This window comes from Patella vulgata, chromosome 6 (assembly GCF_932274485.2).
Source record: "Patella vulgata chromosome 6, xgPatVulg1.2, whole genome shotgun sequence".
Lineage (NCBI taxonomy): Eukaryota > Metazoa > Mollusca > Gastropoda > Patellidae > Patella > Patella vulgata.
This window is the reverse complement of record NC_065884.2, coordinates 30,429,124-30,441,552: the sequence shown is the minus strand read 5'-3', so window position 1 is coordinate 30,441,552 and position 12,429 is coordinate 30,429,124.

Sequence of the window (12,429 nt, the reverse complement as noted above, 5' to 3'; positions counted from 1 at the left end):
ATGACATTTTTCAATCTTGCTTTATTCAAATTACAAACTGAAAGACTTTTTCCATGGATGAATTATTTTACGAAGTTTTTAATAATTTTGAATATATCATAAGTTACGAACAACATAATACATGTAATAAACGAACACATACATTGGTATATGATATGGGGTTTAATTGTTTAGAATAAGTCTGGGCTTGTAATGTTGTTGCAAGCAATCCACACATTAACCTGTAAGAGAAGAAAATGATAAATTATTTATATTTTAGAACTATGACTCAATATTTTGATTAGACATTTACAATAAGATTAATATCGTGGTCTTTCCTTCGACCCGCAACCAGATCAAGATGGGCTACTAATTATCATAAAATATTTGGAAATCGTTTAACTAGCTTTCAATTTGGCTCTCGATATCTACGCCGCAATCACAGGAACACTATCGGTACACGTGTGTATATATATATATATATATATATATATATATATATATATATATATATATATATATATATATATAGATGTATGAAGTTAAACCGTAGTAGTGTTAATATAGAAAAAAATAAAGGTTAAAAATGCCTAAAGAAAGTATATACTATTGTTTAATTGTCTACATGTTTCGCCTGAGCTTGTCAAGACATACAATAACAATAACAATGACGTGACGTCATGGAAGAATAAACATACAATAATATAATAATAATGAAGTAGATAATATATAATATATAGCATAATATTGTAATTATTTTGAAATGTTTAATTTGGGTTTGAATTTGTCAATAAAATATTGTTCCTTCAATCTCATTTTCATGGGATCTGAATACGGCATCTTAAAGAAAGGGTATATTTTGAACTCGCCCTTACCGCAGATATCAAGGTGCTCACTTAAAGGGATCTTCCTTAAATTTGGTTCCCTGATATGTTGTCTATGAACCGTTACTCTGTTTTGTAACTTGTTCGTGCAGCCGATGTACAGTTCGGCACAGCCACTACATTTTATGACATATAATACATGAGTTACTTTACAGTTCATACTTTCATTGACAAAAAATTCTTTTCCACTGTCAAATATAAATGATTTACCTTCAATTAAATATCTACACGTGCCACAATTATCCCTTATACTTACATCATCCACTTTACCAACGAAGTAATTACCACCGTGAGAATAACCAATTTGAAGCGCTCCGTCAACAGCTTTTATTCCTGAAAGACATTTTGAGATATTTTACAGCTAATGATTTTTTTAACACGTCAGCTGATTCAAATGTCATGCGATATACTAGTTGAACATTTATGATCTACCATCAATACAACTGTACATTAAATATCATGGAAAAAGTATATTTTAATCAGAACCCGCAGACAAGACACAGACGACATTGCAAACAATAAACGTCAAACGGATATGTCAAATCAAGTGAATGAATACAGGAACCCTGTTTGTTGTACAAAGATTTTAAGTCTTAGTTCGTTCTACGTTATCAGGTACAAAGACAGCTGGGATCGGTTTGATGCTGCCGAAAGTGTCCAAAGACCACACACACCAGATAGCTTCAAACCATTATAATATAATATAACTTCTTTCCATGTGTTAGTACCCTGAAATAACGAATGCTTTGGTTTAACTCAATTCTGTACATTAGGTATGTTTTAAGAAAACACAAACACCATTTCCCATTAAAGGAACCTGCTCACATGGAGAGTTAACTTGTTGCTGCTTGAGATAAAGTTCAGTTTTTTGGCTAGAGCGAGGCAAGAATTATCCCGATAATATGAAAGTGTATCATAGTTTTATGACCCTAATAAATAATATTAGTATTTGTATGCCACATTTAGAAGTAACCTGTATTGTATATAATATACAAACAATAGTCATTATTAAAAACGTTTCACAATGTTTAGATTTATGAGAGAATGATTTTGTGGATGTTAATGTCTAAGTTTTACAATACATAATACCACTGCCAATTGATACATGTACTTTTAATGAAGACCTTGTCTGGAATGTCAAAAGGTGCGAGATTTTGAACTATTATATAACATACTCATATTTGCAGGGATTGACTATACCGGAAGCCATAACATGGACCTTGTACATATCACTCCATGCTGAAAATTAAAATATGAATAGTAATGCTTTTGTTTATTTTTTTCCATTTTAGGTTCTTGTTTTTAGACCGTATATTATTAATCTACAACAAATATGGAAGCCTATAACTACCATTAATATCCAATCGGGAAAATAAAATTCAATTATCAATGCGCGTATTCAAATGAGACCTTGAAAGTAGAAGGGGGGGGGGGTGGATGGCCGAATGGTTAGCACGTGCGCGCTGTATCATAAAGCCTGTCATTGAGTCAACTGGCGTGGTTTTGAATCCCCGGTTGTACGTGACAAGGAGTAGGTTCGTAGGTTTTCTCCTTGTTCTCCGGTTTCCCCCCACTGCTAAGAACCCCTAGGCTGCAAATATGAGTATGTTAGATATTACTATTTTATTTCAATTATATCATAGGTCGGAAACGTAAGAACAGTACCTGCAATTAACAAATAGGCCTATTTTACATGCAAAATGTAAATTTAAAGAGAGAGAGAGAGAGAGAGAGAGAGTGTGTGTGTGTGTGTGTGTGTGTTTAACGTCCACTCGACGCCCACTAAATCATTTCGAGACTAACATGTGATTCAATAACTATTTCAATAATCCGCTTGCACGTGTATGTGGGGGGGGGGGGGTAGTAAGCTCGCCGGTCTAACCTCGTCGGTTTTCTTCGGGTCCCCCAGTTACCTCACACTGCCAAAGGCCCCTACGCAGAGCGAATTTTTAAAATAAAATTGAACCATATGTTATTCCCGAATTGACCTAGTTTGTGCCGGGTGGACGTTAAACTCTATTTCTCCCTCCCTCTATCTTCTACGTAGGGGTCTTTAGCAGTGGGAAGAAACTGGGGTACCAGGCGAAAACCCACAAGGTTGGACAGGCGACCCTACTCCCCTGTTTATGCGGGGAATCTAATGACAGATCTTGTGATATCACGAGCACGCGTTAAACCACTAGATCACCCAACCCCCATGTAAAACGCATTTTATAAGTTGTATATTGTATATATACCGGCACGGGATAATTGTTTTATAATAGGCCAACGTAATAAATTAAATTGTGTAAGGTTTTTTTATCTGACATTTTTAGCAGATGAAATATTCCAGTTGGCGAAGAAAAAATATGAATAATTTTTTTTAAATACAAAAATGAAAGCCAGTGTGAGCCCTGATTGCACGTATTCAAATGTGACCTGGTAAATTGAGACTACAACAACTTCCGAGGCGAAACTCGAAATGTCGACAGTACGACAGCAAGCCAAAATAATAGGTCGCTAATAGCGTGTTGTGTATATTTCATAATTTCTACTTTTCGAGTTGTATTATGGCTTGGTATGCGTGTTGTCGCCTTCTTACTGACATCAATAAAAACAAAAATATGACTAAGTCGAAAGTCGACAAGACGGCACACAAGCCAAAATGCAAGTCGAAAATAAGAAATTAGGAAAAAACGAGAGGCGCTATTATCGCAGTGTATTATTTACCTATTTTCGAGTTCATTTTGGCTTGTATAGCGTGCTGTCGCCTCACAATTTGTCGTAACTTCTACTTTCGACTTTTCGACTTTCTTGTTTTGAAGAGGCGAAAAGTAGAAATTATGAATGGTAGTTATAGGCTTCTATAAACAAACGTTATGGATATCCGTTTCGTAAACGGTGTGTATAATAACAGTTAAGCACGAGGTTAAAAGATTTAAAAAGATACCTGATTTGTCGGTGGAGTTTGAGTTGCACTTGTATTCGCATGTTGATGAAAAGACGCATTCTTTCTTGCGGACAGCATCCAGGAGTAACAGAACGATTGGTATAGATAAAGTAAGCCCCACAACTGCTGGTTGATACAAATACATAAGTGGCATTATCACACTCACCTAAGCAATGACACAATTCCAAGTATATATTAGTATAAGAAAACATATGTTAAAACATACAATAATAAGAGAAAACATACACTAGTACGAGAAAACATTTATTACAACAGACATTAATTTGAGAAAACATATGTTAAAGTATACATTTGTATGAGAAAATATATATTAAAACATAAATTAGTAAGAGAAAACATATATTAATTAAATAGTATTATCGTAACCCCAAACAGTACATTATTACGGGCTAGACTCGTTTAACGCATGTCGTTCAACACAAAACCGCGTTAATTTCCCAGCAGTTGGTGTAGGGTTTGAATAATGTTATGAACTGTTTGTTTAGTTCAATACTGCTATATTGATATAAATTGTATCTAATTTCATATAATTCACAAATGTCAAAAGTTTACCTACGGTCATAACAGTCGGAATCGGGGAATCTCACACAATTCTTCACTTCCTGGTTCCAGAAAAGACTGTCGCCACAGTCCTTTTCGGTGGCCGTAATGATGACGTCATTAGTGTCATTATGGTTTGAATCAGCTGTCTGGCACTGGATAAATTTTCGGCTACTGTTTGGACTGGCCTTGTAGCCAACCCCATTCTTAACATCCTTACTATCACAAACAGTTATTACTGGAATATTACAAAAGCGAAGAACTATAATAGAGTTATGTATACAAATATTTAGCCAGGGTCATATCCTTATGATATTCTGTGATTTTTAGAACTGAATAAACTGAATATAAACTCTCTCTCTCTCTCTCTCTCTCTCTCTCTCTCTTTCTCTCTCAATTATGAGCACAATGATTATGCCTGCCGAGTTGATCTCCACCCTCAAACATACCAATATGACAAATGCAATACGTAAATTGTTCATTTTGAAATTCTGTAAATGAATTATTATTTCCAAATTGAAATGTAATAGCTTTCGATAAATAGAAAAATTTTCTGGAAAAAATCAATGTTTGGGAGAAAACTACAATTGGAATTACCTGTTATTCAATATACTTCCTTTTATCAAATATAGCCTTTGTTAAAACTACATACAAAATAAGGGGGGAAATAAGGGAGAAAATATGCATATGCATTTTTAAAAAAATATATTCAATGAACCAAGCAAAAGTGTTATTTCTTTTAACAGTCAAAGATACATTGGAGTTCTCACTATATTAGTTAAAAACTAGATAATGTAAAGGCAATTTGCTGAAAATTTCAGTCAAATTGATCCACTATGAACCGAGAATTAAGCGATTGAAATTTCGGTCTAGCCTCGATCATCATTACTAAAGTCTTGCGAGAAAAAAAACATAGTCCCGATCATCCATTTCAGGCCTGAAGAAAGACCTGCAATTGGCAGATTTATTTCTTGCATAATGTATGTTTAACTAACTGAATTATATAAAAAAGCAATTTGTCTCTAGATATCAAGTATTTGATTTCTTTATTACAAACACAATTGATTTCTAAATAAAATGACACTTTGCCAATAACCTATATCAAAACTTAATAATAATAAACTATCTTTCTATTTTACCAAACAAATTTGTTTCTGAAACAAAAATAAGACCACATAACATTTAATCACCCATGATAATAATGCAGTTGTACTACTTACCTATGATTTAAGTCTCATCGTCTGAGAAACTTGCAAACAAGGTCTGTTTTTATACGCAAGATCGTCGAGGGTCTTATTTTACTCCTTTAGTATTCTGGGATATAAACTAACAGTGAAGGCACGGTGAGAATGTGGATTTAACGTACCTATATATTTGATTAAGTAGGTTTATAAGTAAACATATTTGTTAGCAAGAGTTTTTTGTCAAGATACAATTTGCATAAATGTTTTCTTTTTCTTTGCGGAGAAATGTAATCCATTCAGATACAAGGGTTACTTCTGCATCCCCATGATTCAGTTGTAGCAAAGTCCATAAGCAAATAGTTGTGTTTAATGTCAGGCCTAATTTAAATAACACGTATTTGTTTATATATTCCTTTGTATTTAAAGTAACGATGTGTGATTTGTATTTTGTCTGAAAATATCAAATTTCTCAAGGTGTAATCCACGCTAATATGTAATCGGGTTGATTATTTAATATGTAATTAAACAAAAAAATCAAAATCAAAATATCAACAATGCATGTAGATAATCTCCGGGGTGGATTTAATCGGGCTTAAAATGGGCTCATAATTAAGATGGTGGCAGGCGAGTTATAATATTATAATATAATGATGACATCCGACAATACAAAAACTTGTTAACTGGTGATAGCGGACAGTTCCACTTCGGAGAAATGTAGACATGTTTTGTCAATAGTATACTCTCAAGAAAAAGAAGCGAGAAGAGAGAAAATAGAAGTAGTAAAGGTGTACCATTTACATGAAATACCAGCGGCGGCCAGGCAGGATACGCCCACATTTTGCAAGAGATGGATAGAGAACAAGAAAAAAAGAAACAGTATTTTTGTACAATCAGGGGCAATAATCCAGAAAGTTATGGTCTGAAATGCGCAAATATCAAAAGGGACTGAGATCTTTGGGATATAAAGATATGTTTTAAGTTTCATCAGAATCGGAGGATCCACAACCTTCGTATTGCATACTTTTACACAATTTGCGTACAAAGAGCGACATTTTGTCGGGCAGTTTCATTTCGATTTTCCCGAAATTCGAATTCAACCTTCATTATGATGGAATGGTGAAATATTTAAACGGTTTTTAAAATCGGAAAAAAAATTGTGACCTCTAGAGAATCTGCAAGCTAAAAATGCGATTTTTCGAACAATCAGGAGCCATAATTTCCAGGAAGTTACGTTCGGATATACGCGATTATCAAAAGGAACCAAGATCTTAGTGTGTAATGGTGATATATTCACATGTTTTTTTTAAATCGGATAAAAATTGTGACCTCTACATGTACGGCAAGCTAAAACGTGATTTTTTGTACATTCAAGGGCCATAATTCTAGAAGTTACGATCCAATACGCGCGAATATCGAAAGGAACCAAGATCTTTGAGTTATAAACATGTATTTCAACCCTCATCAAAATCGGATCAAAATTCCTGTGACCTCTAGAGGATCCACAAATTTGATATACCAAATGTTTACACTAATTGTGTATGAGTGGCGGCCATTTTGTCCGGCAGTTTTGGTCCGATTTTCAAGAAATTTGGTGTAACAGTGATATATTTGAACAATTTTTTTAAATCGGATAATAATTGTTACATCTAGAGGGACACCAAGCTAAAAACGCGATTTTCGTAGATCAGGGTCAGGAAGTTCTTATCCGATATGCGCGAATATCGAAAGGAACCAAGATCTTTGTGTCATAAACTTACATTTCAAGTTTCATCAAAATCAGAAGAAAATTGTGACCTCTAGACGGTCCACAACATTGATATGCCATATTTTTACGCTATTTGAGTACAAGGAGCGGCCATTTTGTCAGTCAGTTTTTGTCCGATTGTTACGAAATTCGAACTCAACCACCCTTAGGGTATAACAGTGATATATTCGAACGGTTTTTTTTTAAAATCGGATAAAAATTATGACCGCTATAGGGTCAACTAGCTAAAACCGCGATTTTACGTACAATCAGGGGCCATAATTCAGGAAGTTACAGTCCGATATGCGCGGATATCGAAAAGAACCGAGATCCTTGGGTTATAAACTTACATTTCAAGTTTCATCAAAATCAGAAGAACATTGTGGCCTCTAGACGGCCCACAACCTTGATATACCATATTTTTACGCTATTTGAGAAGGAGGGGCGGCCATTTTGTCTGTCAGTTTTTGGCCGATTTTCACGAAATTCGAACTCAACCCTTCTTAGGGCGTAACGTTGATATCCTAAAACGGTTTTTTAAATCGGATAAAAATTATGACCGCAATAGGGTCCACAAACTAAAAACGCGATTTTTCGCACAATCAGGGGTCATAATTCAGGAAGTTAGAGTCCGATATGCGCGAATATCGCAAGGAACCGAGATCTTTGTGAAATACTTACATTTCAAGTTTCAACAAAATCGGATAAAAATTGTAACCTCTATAGGGTCCACAAGCTAAAAACGCGATTTTCGTACAATCAGGGGCCATAATCCCTGAAGTTACGGTCCGATACATGCCAATATCGAAAGGAACCGAGATCTTAAGGAGATAAACCTATATTTCAAGTTTCGTTGAAATCGGATAAAAATTGTGACCTGTAGAGTGTCCACAACGACAACATACGTCCACATGAAAATGTTGGCGTATAAAAATAGAGTTTAAGGTCCTACTTTTCTGAAGCACCATTTACATAAGGAAACGTATAGATCGAGGGAATTTCACTGCATCATATCTTTGTAAAATTGGTTCATTTTAGTGCTGACATTCTAATTACAAATGTACAATATTCTAGTTTGCAAATATACAGATATACTCTAATCCAAGCACAAACACAATAAATTAAGAAAATGGTCTATCGGTTTCTAGATAGATACGATGCCAGCTACTCCGACGATCAATTGTCGTAGCTACGCCCCCCTCCATCCACCACCTATTTTCAATCGCGACCCTTAATTAAAGAATGTGTAAGTGACGCCACCCATGCTACCAAATCTATCAGTATCAGTATGTCGTTCCGGGGCTTAAAATGGCTATGTTTAGGGGAAAAAATCTAATTTTTTTAATGTGAATGTGGAATTTATCTTTTAGTCGTGTTTAACCCTTTCACAATATTGTCAATTGCTAGCTCTGATTACAATTTTAGATGTGGCGTTTGCGGCGTGTAGAAGGTATTTAACAGCGGCTGGCAATGTTTGCTATTATCGTTAGAATATAGAACAATGTGGAACATCCCCTTTACTACACCATTCAAGAGCCGCCCACTGACAACGGTAGTTAGGATTACAGGCTTTGATATGAAGGGACGATGGACATAAACGCAAACGCCCAAAGCTCGATGACAAGTTTGGACTCGGGGTCAAAATCGAGGTCAAAGTTGGTTAGCGTTGATGAGAGGAGGTCACCATGATCTTCATATTGACCACGCCCATTGACTTCCTTTTGAACACGGGCCCTAAATATTTTGCCGGTTTTCTAATCGAGCGGTGTGTGACATCACCCAGGTAATGGTCGATTGTCCAAGCCAAGATGATGGTCTTTAAAGTGGTTACGTAGTGAATGTCGTAAGTCAAGGTCAAATGTCCAAAAACTGAGTTTGAAAAGTTTGAGTTCAGTTTTCTGTAACACGACCTTGGCCAAGGACTTTGACACAATTATTTTTTCTGAAGCCCAACGTCTCTGCTTTCACCGCGAACATTAACCACAATAATACAGCGAGAAATGTGGCTATGACACGCATAAGCGCAAAGTCCCAAAGCTCGATGGGAAGTTTGGACTGCGGGTCAAAGTCGAGGTCACGGTTGGTTAGTGTTGATGAATGGAGGTCACCATGACCTTCGTATTGACCACGCCCATTGACCTCCTTTCGAACAGTGTGTGACAGGACCCAGCTAAAGGTCGATTGCCCAAGCCAAGATGGTTACGGGGTGAAGGTCGTAAGTCAAGGTCAAATGTCCAAAAACTGAGTTTGAAAAGTTTGAGTTTCGTTTTCTGTAACACGAACTTAACCCACGACTTTGACCCAGTTATCTTCTCTGGAGCGTATCGTCTCTGTTTTCACCTCGAACATTAACCTCGATAATGCAGCAAGAAATATGGTCATGGCATCCATAAGCGCAAAATAGACGTTTATAGAGCTAATCTGCCTATTGCAGGGGTGGGGGAGGGGTGGCTTCAAATGTTATATAAATTATTATTTAGACATTTATTCACATGACAAGCCTATAAACAACTCTAGACAATCGAATTGCGCAGATGTAAAAAGATTGAAATACGACGGCCATTTAGTGATTTAATTTACAAATGGAAAAGTGAGTCTCGATTAACAAGTAACGATATCACAATAATAAATAATCTATGTCAAAAACTTCAAACAATGATAACATCGCTCAAAATAAAGGAATTTGAATGAAATTTTCCATATATTTATTTTGAATTATCTATGTTGGAACTATAATAGCAAGAATGGTCAGTTACTTAAACTTACTTACTGCATCTTTAATAAAACACATGACAGGCGGTCTTCAAACATTGACAATTTTAGGGATGCTTGCACTGCCGACAAATCACTGAAAATGACTCTGGATCTGTATCAAGATTTGTTTAGTTTATATGATGATTTGTTTAACGGTCCATCCATCTCGTACGCAAGAAATGATCAAATATATGCATACTATGCATACGAGGCGAAGGTTGGTCGAATATGATCAACAATTCCGATTTAAAAGGGCATTAGATCCATCCAGTGAATTATGAGTCATGGTTGTTCAGTATGTCCAAGTTTTAAACCAACGGAGAGATGTTATGATTTTAATAACAAGTGTTTGGCATTATCAGCATTATTGTATAATTGTTCCAACGGGCCAAACCAACAAGGTAGAATAACACCGTCATAGCAGGCTACGTCTAGTTCTACGTTTCGTAACAATGTGAAGTGAACAGATTATTATATAATTCGTGGTCTACAAACATTCGTGAATGCAACTGGGTTATCGGAATTTATAACTTTCATGTTAAAATTATTTTCTACAAACGTGATGAACTTCAAAGCGGATTTATCTCACTAGTGACGGGGGGGGGGGGGGTCGAATGGTTAGCGTGTGCGATATGGTCACGATTGGTCAATTTCATTTGTCACGATCTGGCCTCCCGTTCAGATACGTTACGATTTGGGACGGTCTGGTACGTGTAGATACGTTTGGATACGCTCACCCGAAAACGATGCGCTCTGTTGCGATTTGATGTCTTTCACGAACGGGATCAAGAGTGATTACGATTTGATCTCTGATTGGACCCAACGGGTATATATACAGTCCGACTGGCCATGGACTTCATTGTTTTCCGAACTTCTACAGAGTGAACACTACAACCCACAACCATTGATGATGACACCGTGTCATTTGCAGTATTACTGTATGCTTACATTATCGCCAGAGGGGAAGAAGAATAGCAGCAGCCACAAAAGCCACAACAACAACCACGAAGGGCCGTGAGAGCCGCAGTCAGGCAGTTCTGGGTGCGACCATAGGTCACAGAGGAGGGGGAAACAACAGCTTGGTCAGTTCTACAACCCCCTAGTCAACCAATTGAGACAGGGGGTTGGATGGCTGAATGGTTAGCGTGTGCGCGCTGCATCATCAGGTCTGTCATAGAGTCAACTGGTGTGGTTTAGATTCCCCGGATGTATGTGACAAGGAGTAGGGTCTCCTGCCCAACTTCGTAGGTTTCGTTGGGGTCCTCCGGTTGCCTCCCACTGCTAAAGACCCCAATGCGCAAGCGAATTATTGAAATAAAATTGGACCATATGTTAGTCCTATTTCTCTCTGTACTGGAAGAGATGAAAAGTTTAGAAATCCCACAGATATGAGACTCTCAATTTCTATTTTAAGGAAAATACAAAACTTCTTCGAGGTCGATCATTTCAGAGCAGCATACATATTTGCGTTCATTAGATTCATTCTGCATACACTTTAAAAAACAAATTTTCCAGGAAAACTCATTTCAAAAGTCGTGCGTTGTGAGGTTTCACACTGTAATTTTGTTTATTACAACTTTATCGATCGTGTACATGTTATTTATTTTTGTGATGTATTCATTGTAGGTTACTCTTTAGCTGATTTGTGTTGTTTGTTTTCAGGAGGGAAATACAAACTAACCCGCCGTATTAAATATGCATTATAGTTCACATTATTACATTTTGGTTTGAGTTACTGGCGCACATTTTTTGCCAAAGATAACATTTGTTAAATTGTTATTTGATATTTTATGTACAATTAATTGGTGTGGTTTAATTCTTCAGTGTCTCATCGCAAAGTGAATGTTGGCAGCTTTTTGAGATATTAAATTTCCCCATTCCCGGGTTATAACTAATGACAACGCTGGCGATCACCAATTCTGCCAATAATTGCGAATAAATATATGGTTGTAAAATCTCCTTTCATGTCAATAAAAGAGAAGGGTAATAACAGTGAACATGTTAGTCTTTCCACATAAATCTGTTTTTGCAACATACATGGTACGATAACTGTATATAAAATCATGAGTTTCGTTTTAAAAGCAAAAGGTTGCGCGTTGGAGTTTTACATTGGGGCACTGTAATTATGTTACCAATTAAAAGGATTAGGAGTGACTTTTTTAATCAGTATCATTACTGCCTGGTAAACACCATTTCATTTCATTCTTTTATTGTATTCAATGTAACACGACACGTGTAGTTTGAAGGTAAAGTATAATTAAATTTTAGACATTGTTTTCCATTGGGCTCATCAAATATATTTTGCTGTGTCATAAAGAGGAGAGAAATCATAGAAGGGGGAATTATTTTTGTCAACTGATAAATTCAACACGTTTTTTATTTTGATACTATTTT